The sequence below is a fragment of the Pelodiscus sinensis genome, chromosome 11, assembly GCF_052426305.1.
Source record: "Pelodiscus sinensis isolate ZL-2025 chromosome 11, ASM5242630v1, whole genome shotgun sequence".
NCBI lineage: Eukaryota > Metazoa > Chordata > Testudines > Trionychidae > Pelodiscus > Pelodiscus sinensis.
In genome coordinates this window covers 15207312-15223135 of record NC_143062.1, presented here as the reverse complement: position 1 = coordinate 15223135, position 15824 = coordinate 15207312, and the positions used below count along the sequence as shown (strand labels likewise).

Below are 15824 nucleotides of genomic sequence, written 5' to 3'. Positions count from 1 at the left end.
GAATATTCCTTTGTTTGGAAACCACATTATAATACTGAGATGCAGTCACATCTTGGGGTGAGAGGTTCCCAGGTGCTGTGCTGGAGCAGAGGGAATGGAGTTGTGTCTGGGGGCTCCAAGTTCCTGGGTGCCACACTGGAGCAGAGGGGATGCAGTCATGTCCGGGGCTCCAGGCTCCTGAGGGCTGTGCTAGAGCAGAAAGGATGCAGTCGTGCCTGGGGGCTCCAGGTTCCCAGGTGCTGTGCTGGAACAGAGGGGATGCAGTCGTGCCTGGGGGCTCCAGGTTCCCAGGTGCTGTGCTGGAACAGAGGGGATGCAGTCGTGTCTGGGGGCTCCAGGTTCCCAGGTGCTGTGCTGGAGCAGAGGGGATGCAGTCGTGTCTGGGGGCTCCAGGTTCCCAGGTGCTGTGCTGGAGCAGAGGGGATGCAGTCGTGTCTGGGGGCTCCAGGTTCCCAGGTGCTGTGCTGGAGCAGAGGGGATGCAGTCGTGTCTGGGGGCTCCAGGTTCCCAGGTGCTGTGCTGGAGCGGAGGGGATACAGTCGTGTCTGGAGGCTCCAGATTCCCGGGTGTCTGGGAGGGGGACAGTTTCCCAGGTTGCAGGGAGATCTGCCTGTGCTCAAGCAGAGGGATCCACTTGCATCCTGAGGCTGATTCCTGTTGCTATCTCATAGCAGGTTAGCAGCCCCCTTTCTCCATTGCAGCCACAGGGTGCAGGATACATGCACAGAGCTGACCTTGCCTGGATCCCTCTCTACCCCTTTTGTGGGTCTCCCTGAGCAGCTCCCCAGCCAGCCCAGAGCTCAGGCTGATGGGTGCCCAGACCTAGGCAGGGAGAGGCACAGCCAGTTTTTATGCTGCTTCAGCTGGGGAGGTGGAGCCCACAGGCCAGGAAGGGGGGGGGGCACAAGTTTAACCCTCTCGCCCAGCGGGCTGTGGTTTGGGGGGGTCACGCCTGGGCCCCCAGCAGGGGAGTTCTAGGGAGGTGGGCGCATCTCTGGCCGTCGAGGGGCTCCGCCCGGGGCCGAGCAGGGGGTGCCATGGCCAGGGCGCGGCTGGGAGGTCTGTCAGGGGCGTGCGCCCCCGGCCGCGGCGAGGATTCCGCGCGCGGCCCGGCCCGGCAGGGTGACTCGCTCGCTCCGCTCGAGGCTGGCTCTGCTCTTGGTCCCTCCCTCCCCCCAGCGCGGCGCTGGGAAGGGGAGAGACACACCCAGCCCGGGCTGAGTTACAAGAGCCCTGCCCTGCGTCGCGAGCCGTCCACTTGGTGCGCTCCGCCGCCGGGACAGGACCGGACCCTGCGTGCCAGGGAGTAGTCACCGCCGCCAGGAATCCGGAGCGGGCTCGGAGCTGGGCAGGACCGGGGCCGCCGGGCATGGCTGTGCCGGGAAGCTGAGAGCCACTGACCCGCAGGTAGGGACCGGGCGCGCCCCGCGGGGACCCGCCCCTGGCACCGACCCTGCGGCTGGGCCGGACCGGCGGAACTTTCTGCCTCCGCCCTGCTCCGGCTCCGAGCTTCGCGCGCGCCTTGCGCAGCGTCCCGCCGAGCTGCAGCCTTCACGCGCGCCGGGCAGGGGTCGGGGGCTGAGAGCCCCGGGGGTTCTGGGGGTGGGTGGGTTAGCGGATGTGTGAGGGAGGGGCTGGGGCTGTTGTGTGTTGGGGAATACGCATGGCTGTGCGCTTGTGTCTGGGGAGTGTGTATGTAGGTGGGGTTGTTTATGAGGTGCCTATACGCATTGTACTGATGTGTCTCTATGGGGTGTATATAGGCGGGGCTGTATATGGGGCATGCATAGGGTGTGTGTGTGTGCGTATATGAGGTGTATGTAGGCAGAGGTGCATATGGGGTGTGTGTACATAGGAGGGGTTGTGTATATATGGGGTGTATGGAGGGGTTGTGCAGCGGGGGGTTGTATACGGGTGTATGAAGGCAGGGAGGCATATGGGACGTGCTTGCATGGCGGTTATATAGGGTGTGGACAGGCAGGGATTGTACGCAGAGTGTGAGTAGGTGGTGGCTGTTCCATACCGAGTGTGTTGAAGTTTCCCTTGCTCCAGGCTGGGGCTGGGGTCAGTTTGGCAGGGGGCTAGAGTCCAGAGCCTGGGATCTGCTCTGGGGAGTTTTGCTGAGCGGACAGGCAGCTGCAGTGCTGGAGCTGTCCCTAGCCCCCCTCGCCCTACAGTGGGGACCCCCCCCCATTGGACCTGCTCCAGCCGCCTGTGGAATGTGGTGGTTGGAAAGAGTGACTAATTCAAACCAGGCGTCGCCAGTGGCAGGCCTGTGAGAGGCACTGGGGGTGCGCACAACTCAGCTGGGGGGGGGGGCAGAGGTGGAGGAAAAACTGTGTCCCTGCAAGGGTCTGGGAGCAAAGCTCCCCCATTTTATAATATGCATCTGCCCCACCCTAAGCTGGAGTGCATGGCGCCGTTGGGGAGCTTGGAGCTGGGCTGGAGAACTCGCGTTGCTGGGGGGTACGAAAGCCTGCAGGGCACTGGCAAGCCCCATGTCGCTGGCTTCCTGGCGCTGCGGGCTAGTGGGTAGCTCAGGCACTGCACTTAATTGCGCTTAGGGTGTGGCACCTTCTCCACTACTTTGGAGAAGTTTGCGTTGCCTTGGCGCAGCCCTACAATGCCCAGGGCTCTGACAGTTCCTTCTTGGACAATGACCCAGCTCTTGATAGAAGGGTCAGTCCCCTTGTGTCCCACCCGCAGGGAGAGAAAGACCCATCCCCCTCCTGTTATGCGCTTCCCAGCGTGGCAGCTTGTTTTGGGCTCAACTCACTACAAAAGTTTATTTGACTGCTGTTGACACTTGAGATTAACTCCATGTTTCCTGTGGCAAAGGGCCCAGACTGGCTGGTAGCGAGCTCCACATTCAATTCACAGGGACCTGTTTTCTGTGCAGAGAGTTCTCTTTGGAAATCTGGAATCAGTTTGTACTTGGACAGCTGGGAAACTGGAGATGAGCAGGGGACAAAGTGGAGGTATCTGAGACAGAAGGACTTATGTGTGAGTTACATGGAGAGCTCTGCGCAGGGCAGGACTTCAGGGGCTGGTGCCGTGGTCCCTGTGGGTTGTCGGCTGGGTTGCCTAAGTGCCAAGTGATGATTTATATTTCAGCTCTCATTCGTTGTGGGGAGGCTGCCCTTGCTGGAGGAACCATTCCCTGGAGGGTGAGATTACTGGGTGGGATTCTTTGGCCTGGCCTATTGAGGTCAGATTGGATGAGCAGGATGGCACCTGTGGGTTTGGAAATGTAGGAGTTTATAAAATGACAAGCTCTTGAGGCTTGAGGAGATGTGACGTCAGACCTTGTGAACACCCGTGTATTTGGGAGGGGAGAGGAGCCTAATGGATTCCAGTCAGGCTGAGAGACAGGATTCCTGCGTTCTTTCCCCAGCTCTGGGAGTGGAGTGTAACAAGTTAGAGCAGGAGTCAGGAGTCCTGGATTCCATTCTCAGCTGGGGAGGGGAGTGGTACCCAGTGGTTAGATCATGAGCCTGGAAATCTGGACTCTTGGGTTCTGTTCCAAAATATATCAACTGCTCTGTGCCTTACTTTGGCCCTTGTGCGACAGCTCTGCACCAGCTCACCAGCTGGGATGAATAAGGTGTAGTTAAGAGTCATAAAGTGCCATTAAGCTTGTGAGTGCAAGGGGCTAGAGAGATGTTATTTTTATTACAAGCACTAGGGCTGCTTTTCCCAGAGGACACGGATTAGGGTGTTGGTGCTGAGATGGGGTCTAGGAGCACAGAGGGGATTAGCAGAAGGGGGCACTGAGAGGTGCAGAGAGCAGTGGGGTGGAGGATGGTGCAGAGAAGCTTGACTTGTGGCCTGAAGTCTCCAAGACAGTTCTCTGAGCAGCTCAGGGTCCCTCCTCCAGCTGGGCATCTCATCCTCTGTAAAGGAGCTGGCCTGTTCCTTGGGGTCTTGTGACACTGAGGCTGTTTGCAAAGTGTCAGGAGGCCTGAGAGCTGGCCGGGCTGTGTGTGTGAATGTGTGGGGGAAGGCGGGGCAAGGTTGCTAGAAGTTACAATAGGTTTCCATGATCCCCTTGCAGCTCTTTAGTGCTATTATTAGGCAATACACCTATTTACAGAGGAACTTGGATAGCAACTTTTTAAATCTTGTGCTTGTTGTTTGCAAGAGTCAAGATGGCTTAGCTATCCCTGTGCCCCCTTGATACGTGGGGCAAACTGATGGAGGCAGAGGGCAGCCTGTGTCTCTTCCCACCCCTCCTACTGGCATTAGACCATGTCCTGGCTGTTCAGAAAGTGCTGCAGTTCCACTCTGACTGCCTTCTTCCCCTCCTGCAAAGAGCAGCAACTCCTGCAGGGGAGGATGTAGAGCCCGAGGGGCAGCATGTGCAGTCAGTGCCACCCTGGGACCATTCCCCAGCTGGATTCTCTGTGAGGGTTCCTGCCTGTCCACCATGAGGCTATGCTGAGGAGAAGAGCTCGCTTGCCTCAGGGAAGGTCCAGGACCACGCCCTGCCTATGTTTGCAACGGAAAGTTTCTGTAAATCCTCTCTCCTTGGGACAAAGAGCCCATGGCTTGTCTAGATACATATTTGAACTGTCTGGGTGATGCAATCGGGCAGTTTGTCCAGTCACAGGGCTCTTGGCAAGGCCATGGTGCTGGGGCAGAGTATCAGAGGAGTTGTGTGAGATGATGGCCTAGGTGCTGGAATTAGGGGGGTTCCCCCGGGCTGGAAGTGGTTTCCATCATATCCAGGGCTCGCAGTTTGGTTTAGTGGCTCTCTGTCTGCCCACTACACAGACTGTCCCAACACCACAGGACAATGGAGTCTTTGTTCAGAGGTTGTGAAAGCCAGATAGCTTCCACAGTCTGTCCCATGGCATATTGTGCTGCCTTGTGCCCATTGCGCTTCCAAGCAAACTTGCCAGTGGGAATGACATACAGGGTGGAGCATGGGGCACAGGAGAGGGTTGGGAGGAGCCAGCTGTCCTGTCCCATCCCGCCCCCGCCCCCGCCCCCCTCCACTCTCTGATTCTGGGAACTTATTTGGGACAGGCAGGGCCACACTCCCTTGCTGCTTCATATTCATATTGCACGACTCTCTCTGCGTGGGCCTGCCCTAGTGTTGTAACATGGTTAGGTAAATGGCTGGGCACTGTGGGAAGAGCCAGCCCCAGGAGCAATTACTGTGGTTTCTGTAGCACCCAGAAGCTCATGGGGTGTTACACAGACAAATGAAATAAAACTCTGTTCCCTGCCCTGGAGAGTTTGTCATTAAAACGGGAGACAAGCTGCAACCAGTTAGCACAATAAAGTAAATGCATGTGTGTGTGTGCGTGTGTGTAGCCAGGTTCTTATCTAAGCCTCTGTCACCACAGCATGAGTGTGTGTTGTCTAAATTCTTATATAAATGACCATCGCAGTAGTATGTGTGTGCGTGTGTGTGTGTGCAAGGAGTGGCAAACTGGTGGTATTTGTATGTAGGGAGTTGGCAGTGGTGTTTGTGAGGGAGGGGAGTGGTTAGAGGAGTGTGTGTTTGTGGAGTGCATAGAGATTTGCAGCGGGTGTTGCTAAGGATTCAGGGTGTGTGGCAGGGTCTGGGGTGTGCGTACGTGGAGTTTGGGGTGCGGTGTTTGGGGTAGAGGGAGAGGGGGTTTGGAGTGTGTGTCAGGGTGAATGGGGAACCTCTTTATCTTATGTGCTTGGGGAACCAGTTGTGAGTTAGCTGTCGGGCTGGCTCAGCATCCTCCCCATTCCCAGTGGTCTCTGACTCCCAGGTCGTAGCTCAGGAGGGAGGTAACCAAGAGGCCAAGGAGAAGCTGAGGCCCAGCAAGGCCCCTGGTCAGTGGTCACTCTCTGTGGCCAGCACCCTCCCCACAGGACCTCTGCATAGTGCGTCCTCCTCCAGTTCCCACCGTGCCAGCTGTTTAGAAGGGGCACCCAGTGACCCTGCCCTGCATGCAGCTGCCAGAACTGTTAGCCTGCCCCACCAGCCTGTGCTCTGTGCCTAGGCCCACTGACAGGGAGGGGCAAAGGGGGCAGCTATTCTGGGGCCTGGCAATGCAAAAGGGCCTGGAGCTCCCTGTTGCCGCCGCTACTGTGGTGACCGGAGCCCTGGGCCCTTTAAATTGCAGTTGGAGCCCGGCATGGCGTGCGCGGGGCAGCACTGAGGGCTGCCTTCAGGAGGCACAGCTCAATCCATGCGATGCTGAAGGCTGCTCAGCCCCTACCCTGTCCCTTCTGCTCGAGACCCTGCCCCTTCTGGGGGCACGGAGCAGTGCCCCCCCCCCACCTTGCCCGGGGTCTGGCAATTCTGTTGGCTCCCCTGTCTGTGCCCCTCTGTGAAACAGGAAGCTGGCTGCATTGGTACTGGCCTGTGGGCATGATGCACTTGATGTTTGTGCACTGGATGAATTCTCTCTCGGACTCCTTTCTGCTACCCGGACGATCCCTTCTCTTTGACAGCCAGGGCCTGGTCCCCTGTTGCTGATTCTTCACCCTGCTGTTTTGTCCTCACTTTCCCATTTGCTCGAAATGCAGAAAAATCCATCATAACTAGGCTGAATATCCCCCCCAAGAGAGACGCCCTTAGAGACGTGCCCATCCCTCTAGTGTCTGGGTGACACTGTATCCTCACACACCCCTAAGGGGCAGGGCCATCTGTTCTTCCCATTGGCAGTGGGAGCCCAGGCCCTGAGAGAGCCAGCTGGCTACAGTCACACGGTCAGCCTGTTTGTGGAGCAGAGAGTGGAGCGCCCTTCCCCACTGGCCCAGCCCTTCTCTCCAGAGAGTCCATGAAGCCCACTATTGATTTTATATGGCACATGCTCTTATCATAGCGGGGTGGGCAGTGGAATAAACCCCCTGGAGAGCGAGCTGTGTGGGGATGCCTGGATGGATGGATATGTTGAGGGGGTGGAATGGGATAGAGGGCTAGATGGGCATGTAATGAGGACGGGTGGGTGGGTCTATATGGGGACACAGAAAGAGAGATTGAAACTCTGAGGGTGCCTCGTGATCCAGCGGCTGATGTGGTTGCAGCCAATGTGCTGGGCTAGGTCGGTAACTGGATTTCGAAGGCAGCCATGTGACTTTCTGGTTGGCTGTTATTTAACTCGCCAGGGACGTGGCGTTGTTCCAAGGGCTCTGGTGAGGGCTGCTGCTCCGCCTCCCACGCAGCCCCCTGCCACTCCCGGCACTGATTGGCAAGAGCAGCATGTCCCTGGAGAACACAGACACCCACTTGTTCACGGAGACCAGTCCCAGACCGAGAGCAAAGCGGCATGTTGCCCGCAGCCCAGAGCCCCTCGCAGTCGCGCATGAAAGCAGATGTGTGAAGTCGGCAGGAGGTTGGGCAAAGAGCTCAGAAGGACTTTCTCATGCGCCGCGGAGGGGCTGGGCGGGAGCGGACCCCACAACAGCCTGCCAGCGTTGGTGGACAGCAGAGCGAGAACTGTGTCATTGGTGGGCAAAGGCAGCTGCTCCCCTCTGCTTGCTACCACGTAGGGCGGTTCCATAGGGTCAGAGCATCATCATCCCTGGCTCTTTCCTCAACACCAGAAACAGCTTCTTCACTGCCTTCTTCTCCAGGCTTTCTCCTCAGTCCTGGGCTTGGTCTTAATTTCCTGCTTGTACCCAGCTGTGTGAGTGTGTGTGTGTGTGCGTGTGCGCGCGCATATTGATCTGCGTGTGTGTACACCTGACCTTTGTATGCAGACACATACATTTGTGCACACGCCCATGCATATCTGTGTATGGGTGGGCGCATACATCTCTGTGTGTGGTTGTGTGCTTGCCTGTGTGTGTGAGTGTGCAATGCGTGTTTGTGTCTGTATGTGCATGTGTGTGAGAGGGCATACCTCTGTCTCTGTGTGCGCATGTACATCTGTGTTTGTGCACACATTTACAGCTATCTCTGCATGTGCATGCTCAGTCCCTCGGTCTGTGTGGGTGTGCATCTGTGCAGGGATGTGTGTGTGCACCTGTGTACCCGAGTGGTTGGGTGTGATGTCATGTGATCACCCGGATGTAGCTGGAGGAACACTCTGGGGAGAAGGACTGGCTGCAGTAGCTGTTGATCTGTGTTTGCTGCCATGTCCAATTAAGCCGGTATGAAGCAGAGCGACCCTGCCGGAGGAGTAGCATCCTGAGCTGTGCTAATGCCATTCCCCCCAGATCAGAGACAGAGGGGGAAGGGAGACCAGAACAGGCCCATGGGTGTCTGGGTTGGTGATGCCATGGGCCATCATGCTAGTACAGACTGTGGCACTGCAGCCACAACAGGGGCATGGGAGGGTCACCGGCCACTTGCTACCACTGCAGCACCTATGTCCTTGCTTAGGGTGGCCACATGGTGTCACATCCCTATAGGTTCAGCTGGGCAGTGGAGGGGGGCATGAGCACATCCTGTGCCTCTTCAGCCTCTCCTCTGGCAAGTGGTGCAGCAGCTGCAGGGCTTGGTGGGTGCCTGGCAACTGCAGGCTACTGCTGCCGTAGGGTGGCCTTTGTGCTGGGTCCCTGCCCTGGTGCCCTGGCCTGGCTGGGTATTGACGTAGGGGGGAGGGCTCCATGCTGGATCTGTGATGTTGACGAAGTCCCAGGGTGAGTGTGGTGTAGGCCCAGCTGGTGAATGGTTAGCTCTGGGATACCTGCCTGCAGGAATACGCCTGTTGAGATGGTTGCTGAATGCGCTGCAACTCAGGACTCTCTAGCTGAAGGGCCAGCTCCGCCATTTCCCCACAGGCTGGCAAGGCTCAGCCTGAAGGGACTGCATGAGAGGATTTGGGCAAGCAGGAATCTTCCTCAGTGAGTTTTTGAGACTTTCTCTTTCCCAGCCGAGAGTAGCTCCCGGGGTGGGTGGTGGCTGCTGGCTGTGTGCACAGGAACCAGTCTGGAGTCTGGGCTAATACATCCAGCTTTGCAGGATTCCCAGCTCCTCAGTGGGGCAGCCAGGGAGTGCAGAGCTAGAGGCCCAGGGGTTGACTGGAGCTACCTGGCAGTTATGTGGACAGCCCAACATGTGTTCTGCTGCCCCAGAGCTGCCGCCTGGGGACTTCTGCATTCAAAGCCTGAGCACAGGAAGAGTGAAACCCACAGATCCTTGATCTAAAGGTCTCAAGGTGTGTAGAACGTGGTTAGCAGTGTGTGCATCACAACGGAGGAGGTGCTGCCATGTCTTGGCACAGGAGGGTCCCGGGTGCTGCGCTGGAGAGAGGGGTCCCAGTCGTGTCTGGGACTGGAGCTGCCCAGTGCTGCGCTGGAGCAGAGGGGACACAGTCGTATTTCAGGCTGAAGGTTTCTTGGTGCTGGAGCAGAGGGGACGCACTTGTGGCTCGCTGCTGAACTTGGAGTCTGCCTCACAGCCTATGAAATCTGTGCTCGGTCTCCACCCAGGCTGGCAAAGGTCACCGCGGGGGCTGATTGTGTGCTGGCCATGGATTTTCCGAGATTAGTTGCCACTGTAGCCCCAGCTTCGCTCAGCAGATCTTCCCTTTGTGTCCCGAGTGGAGGCTTGGCATCGCGCCAGGCTGTCGTCTCTGTGTACACCACAGTGACTGCCAGTGTCCCGTGGGCCTACAGGGATTAGTGCTGTTGCCCCCACACTCTGTGTGCCCTGGACGCCTGACTCTGCTCTGCCTCCAGTCTCAGTCCTCCCTCTCCAGGGGTGATTTGGATGGGGATGGCAGCTGGAGCTCTGGAGGTGGCCCCCTGGGGTCTCTTTCTGATTGCAGATTGGAGCCCCAGTGGGGGAACGGCTTGGGTCTTAGCACCCCAGCTGACTGGCTGCTGCTGGGTTTGCTTGGGACCCTTCCTTTTGCATGGGACACAGGGGGGTTCTTCGGAAGCTGAACATCCACAGCCCAGCATGGAAATGAAGACTGTCCCTTGTGCGGTTCGCCTGGGCCTGGGACTGACTGGTGACCTGTGATCATTGGTTATCCCCTTGTCTGGGAGCAGTGTTCAGCTCTTCCCTTGAAGCAGGGGGATGGTTGTCTCAGAGTGGCTGGAGCAAATTGGTGTAGTGACCTGGCTACTGTAGCAGGCCTGTGGAGATGCTGAGGAGAGGCCCTTAAGGATCACTGAAGTCTGGAGGAAACCCCCGAAGCAGGGATTACAGGGGCCTAGCAGCAGCTTCTCTTATTTACCCTGAACCAGCTGTGAAGCCAGCTCTTTGCAGATGGATCCAGAGGGATTACATCAGCCAGCTGGGAAATGCAATTGCCTCTGGGGCAGGGTAGGGCAGTTGTCTAGGTGTGCAAAGCTGTGCTGTGCAGCAGCTCAGCCACAAGCTGCTCCCTCTTTCCAAAGGCATGGAGGAGTGAGGGTTGTCATGTCCTGGGGTGCAGCTGGCCCTGGGGCTGACACCCCAAAGCCAAGAAGTGGCTGGACTGAGCTCATGTGTGCACCACTGCGTGAGCGCAGAATGGGACCGTGCAGCCTGCACTCTCCGAGCCATCTCAGACCCAACCTTGCAATGCAGAGAGGAGTAATGACCCGGGTGAGGGGTGCCTGCAGGAAGGTCCCAGCTTCTTTGTGGTCTGGGCACAGTAAAGGATGACAGGTTAAGTCTCCCTAGGCCCAGAGCTTCCTAGCTTTGCTGCATGCTGCTGCTTCTCCCAGTTGCTGCCACGCGACTGGAGACACCAGGGTATGTTCCCTGCTCCTGCTCTCAAGTTCTGTGCTGGCTGCCTTTGAATCTGGAGGCGAGGAACTCTGTGCTTCAGACCTGTCCTTTGCTGTTCAGAAGGAATCCCAAGGGACCTACCTGGCCCTAACAGGGAGCCATCAAGAACTGCAACTGTCCTACTGGGGCAGCGCTTTCCCTGGGAGCGAAGGATCGCAGTCCCTTCCCTGCCCATTTGCTCTCCGCTGGAAATTGGAGGCTAAGGCAGACCTGGTCACTGAAGCATTTTCCTGCTTTCAGCCTCACGTTGCTGGAGATTTCTTCTGCAGGGTGAGTGTTGGAGGCACTTGGAGCCAGCCTCCCCCCGCCATTGTTAGGCACTGGATGAACACGGGCCAAGGACGGTCCCTTCCCGACAGAGCTCAAACCTGAATACGAAGTGGTGCAGGGGGCAGACCAATAGGGGAACAGCCTGGGTCAGCACACGCAATGGGCTTAGCACCCCAGCTGCCTGGCTGCTGTTGGTTTGCTTGGGACCCTTCCTTTTGCATGGGACACAAGAGGATTCTTCAGAAGCTGAGTATTCACAGCCCAGCATGGAAATAAAGGCAGTCCCTTGTGTGGTTCTGTAGGGGCTGGGATGTGTGGGAGGAGGAGCTGAAATGTCTGACATGTGCAACAGGCGGGCAAAGGAGCAGGGCTGGAGGCCAGGATTTAGGGGCTGAGACTTTGTCACCTTTCCTGTGAGGCAGAGGGACTGCAGCATGCCCCAGTGCGTGTGTGGGGAGCTAGGGAGCTGCAGCTGGAGGGCACCTTTGCAAAGCCCCAACAAGACTCAGGCGCAGTGGTTTGTTTCACAGCCCGTGGGTTGCGTTTGTTTGCCGAGGGGAGGAATAATGGTCTCCTCGTGGAGCATGAGCCCAGCAGAAGGCCTGTGTGTAGGGCAGATGCATCTAAAAATATCGAGAGCTGAAACATGTGGGGAACCTGAGAATAGCAGCATCAGCTCGGGGGCCACGTGGCTGGCATTGCTGTACAGGACGGCTGCAGGGGTTCCCTTTGCCAGGCTGGAGGGGCGGGCCCTGCTGTGCTCGCTTGAAACCTTCCCCTTGTGGAGCTAGCTAAGCCTTTGCTAGCGCTGAGTCCCCTAGTGGGAGATGGACAAAGGTCTGTGAACTCTCACACGTTGGTGCTCCCAGTATTACCCTGGCCAAAGGCCTTCATGCTCATCTCCCCGGGGAAATCTCCTGTGGTCTCTGCTGGGGGCGCAGGGAATCCACAACCTTTTCCCTGCCATCGGCAGAAAGAGTTGCCATGACATGGAGTTGCCCTTCCCCTCCTCAGCGCTCCCAGTGCTGTGGCACCAGGCTTTGCATAATGCTTGGAAAGCACATCACAGAGCAGAACCCAGGGGCATGGCCTACGGGGAGGGGAGGACAGCAGCTGTGAGGTGAGGCAGCATGTGGTGGGGAGAAAAGAGAGGAGGGTGAGGCACCCAACCCATTGGGGCCTTTTCTTCAAGCAGGCAGAATGAGTCAGCTGTGTGATTTGTCCTCTGCTTTGATCCTGAATGGGTTGGACTTTGGACCCTGGACTGGCAGGTATCTGGGCCTGAAAGCCTAAGAGGACTGGCTGAGATTTTTGGCTTCACCCTCCATTCACAGCCGCCCTGGTGCAAGCTGAGTCACTTCAGAGGCCTCCACACCCATCCCACAGGCTTCTCTCTCCTAAGCCACCTGAGAAGAACAAACCAGTTTCTTCTCCAGTTTATTGCTGGTTTCCAAATTACTCAGAGATCAAATTGTTCCAGCCTGGGAGACCCTGTGCAGAGCAGACATTGCCCCTCGGGAGAGCCCTGCACAGGTACAAAATTTTGTATCCACATCTGCAAAAATGAGTGGCCGATATAAAGTGGATATCCATGGATTTGCAGGGCTCTACCTCTTGGTCTGGGCATCCTGCATGACCCTGAAGGACAGCAGAGCTACCAGGGTGCTTGGAGAGAGCTGTTCTGGGGCTCCAGAGCAAGATCACAGGGACCAGCCACAGTGCCAGGCCTGGCTAGCCTGAGGTGTGGTTGCCTTTGGACTATGCAGGGACAGGGAATAGTGCAGGTGACCCTGATTTACAGTGTGACCCTGAGAACAGAACCTGGTTCCAGGGGTCCTTTGGGAGCAGACTGATTTGCCTTTCAGCAGGGCTCCTGGGTGGGTGTTTTGCTGTGAGTCAGAACTCCAATAGGAAGCTTGTACCAGACGTGAGCTACTGATCATAGAATCATAGAACCATAGAGCTGGAAGAGACCTCAGGAGGTCATCAAGTCCAGCTTCCTGCTCTAGGCAGGACCAATCCCAACTAGGTCAACCCAGCCAGGGCTTTGTCTGATGCTACAGAGCACCATAGTCTGTAGCTGCCCTGGAGTAAGGTGCGGCACAGCGGAAGGGTAGCTGGATGGGATGAGGTATAGTGAGGGATGCACAGGTGTGTGTGGGTGAGCATGCACAAACCATTCTTGTTACAAAGGGAGCCTGACACATAACCGGGGGTGACCCACTAAAATTGTTTGTATTTACTATTTGCCTGCAACAATGCCCTGGATTTGCAAAGAAAACCCACCTTCCCAGCATTTGAGATGCTGGAGGATTCATCCTGTCTGAGTTTTAAGCCGGGGAGGTGGATCCAGTGTGGCTCAAACCTGCCTGACAACAACGCATTATGTTACTTTAAATTATTGTTTTAAAAACGTGCAAGTACTGGAATCGCCCTAGTGATGCCATGGGTCTCCCGGCCTCAGGCTACCCTTCCTTTGACTTGGGGAGTGCGTTGAAAGAATATCTGGATTGGAAACCTATGGAGTCATCTGGGGAGCTGGGAGGGGCTCAGGGTTAAGGAGTTGTCTTTAGAAAGCTGTGCAGTGGCTCTGAATGTTACCTGAGAGCAGAGGTGAAAGTAAGCGGGTGCACCCTGTTGTGCAGCACCGGCAAAAGCCAGCAGGGAGCTATTTAAAGAGCTGGCAGGAACCCGGGTTGCAATAGGACAGTCCCTGTAAGAAATGCTAATTTACTTTCATGGCTGCCTGTGAGGCTGCCAGACCCACCTGGCAAGGGGTGAGTGGCAGATAAGGAGAGGGGGACCAGGATTGCATCTTATGATGTGTTGCACAGCTGCTGCTATTCCTCTCCCCGTGTCCCTAGCAAGGCTTTGAGCATTCCATGTGCAGAACGGTGTCCTTCAGGGGCTAAAGGGAGCAGTGGGGGTTTAAGCACAGATGTCTGGTGGCACCGGCTGACCCCTGGCCATTTGGGAGCTGGACTTACAGGACTGAGCTGGGGAAACACCTGATTGGGCAGCTGTTTCCACCAGTGCAAAGAGGCTACAAATTTCTACCAGCCCTGCAGATGGCAACAGGGGAATGGCACATCCGGCCCGTGGTATCTAGCAGGGATGTTAAATATCGGTTAATTGAACAGTCGAGTAACCTCATGAATTCTTATTGGTTAGTCGACTAGTCTATAGTCCCCGGGGGTGGGGCCGGCAGCTGGTGCGCTCTGGCCTTGCTCCTGAGGAGCCAAGCTCCCCTTGTGGACTGGCTGCCTGTCGCCCAATGCTGCTGCCTCTGCTAAAGAGGCAGCAGCACAGGATGGCAACAGCCCCTGTCTAGGGGACGTCTGAGCTCCTGCACCTGGTGTGAGGCGAAAATGAGCTTGGCTGCCTGCCCACGTGGTTCCTAATACACGTCAAATGTAGAGCCACAGCAGGGGTAGGTCCCGGATCCGGTGCGGGCCAGGACTGAGCCAGGCTGCTTGTCTGCCTGGCTCCTAATACACTTTAAATGCAGAGCTGCAGCGGGGTAGGTCCCAGACCTGTCGCTAGTCAGGAATGAGCTGAGCTGCTAAATTTACTGGCCAGTGGAGGGGAGGGAAATGTGTGTAGTCTATAGCATTAACCTATAAGCTTTTGCTTATTGCTTAATTGGTTAATCGACTATACTATGTATTACATCCCTTGTATCTAGGGCTCTGAGATGGAGAGATGCTGAGCCTTGGCCCCTCCAGCCGAGCTCAGGGGGTGGGAGGAGACTGAGCACAGTGTCCCAGAGGGATACATGCTGGGACAATTGGTTGGGGACAGGACGTAGCACGGCCCAACATCATGGACACGGGAGCAGATTCTGCAGTAGCCGATCTCCCTTCCCATTGGTATTGTTATTGCCTCTGTCCACATTTTAAGCAATGCCCTTGTCTTACTCAGTTCCATGGTCTCCTTTAGATTTGCATCTTGGCAGCTCTCCTGCAAGGAAGTCCCCACTTCAGGCTTGCATGCTGCCCAGGCAGCCCCTAGCACTGGATCTCCAGCTTCATGGTTGCTTCCATCCATTTCTCAGCTCTGCAGCAGCTGCTCATAGAAGGGGCTGACAGAGGGCCATGCCCTGTAGGCTGTGGGGGCTGACAGAGAGCTGTGCCTTGTAGGATGTGGGGGCTGACGGAGGACTGTTCTCTGTAGGTTGTGGGGGCTGACGGACGACTGTACCCTATAGGTTGTGGGAGCTGACAGACGGCTGTGCCCTATAGCTTGTGGGGGCTGACGGAGAGCTGTTTTCTGTAGGTGGCAAGCCACTCCAGAGCACATTCCCTTCATTGGGATACGCTTCTGATTGCAATTTTGGCTCCTGAGTTCAAACACCTGTAATTCTGCAAGAGCTGACACCTCCCTGAGCGCCCAGCCTCTCTCAGGCGTGGGTCCCTTGTCGCGTTTCCAGCCTGGGACCTGCACTGTCTGGAGTTGCTGGAAATGGGAAAGTTTTTTTGCCTTGCTAGCTGGGGAAGAGGAAAGGTGGGGCAGCTGGCGTGGGTGTTGCCGACTAACACCAACCAGGCAGAACTAGCAAAGGCTCACCGCCCCCTGGTGGTGACAGTCACATGGGCAGCCAGGCCCAAGCAATCCCCGCCTCCCCACACAGGTTGCATCAATTCTCTTTACTTGTCCCTATTTAACTCCTTCCTGCTCAGCAAACCCTCTGACTAGAGAGTGGTTTTATACAGACCATTGTATGGGGGTGTCGAGCTACTCCCATTGCCCTGATTAGGAACAATTCATTCAAAGAAACCGAGATCCCTGCTTGACGCCTGGATTCCCGTGTTCTCTGCCATGTGCCATTCTCACACCCTGCACTCTGCTGGAAAGCTCTGGGTGCAGCATGGCACATGTAGACCCGGCTGGTCTCAGG

The 15824-nt window shown here is 56.7% G+C and overlaps 1 protein-coding gene across 1 annotated transcript in view; it reads left to right on the top strand.

Moving 5' to 3' along the window:
• Positions 1-1223: 1223 nt before the first annotated feature.
• The window catches only part of AHNAK (AHNAK nucleoprotein), a 36263-nt gene continuing 21662 nt past the window's right edge, over positions 1224-15824 (top strand). Inside the window, exon 1 of the mRNA XM_075939321.2 lies at positions 1224-1407. The gene's annotated coding sequence lies outside the window, so the exon portion shown is untranslated. The remainder of the gene's footprint in view (positions 1408-15824) is intronic.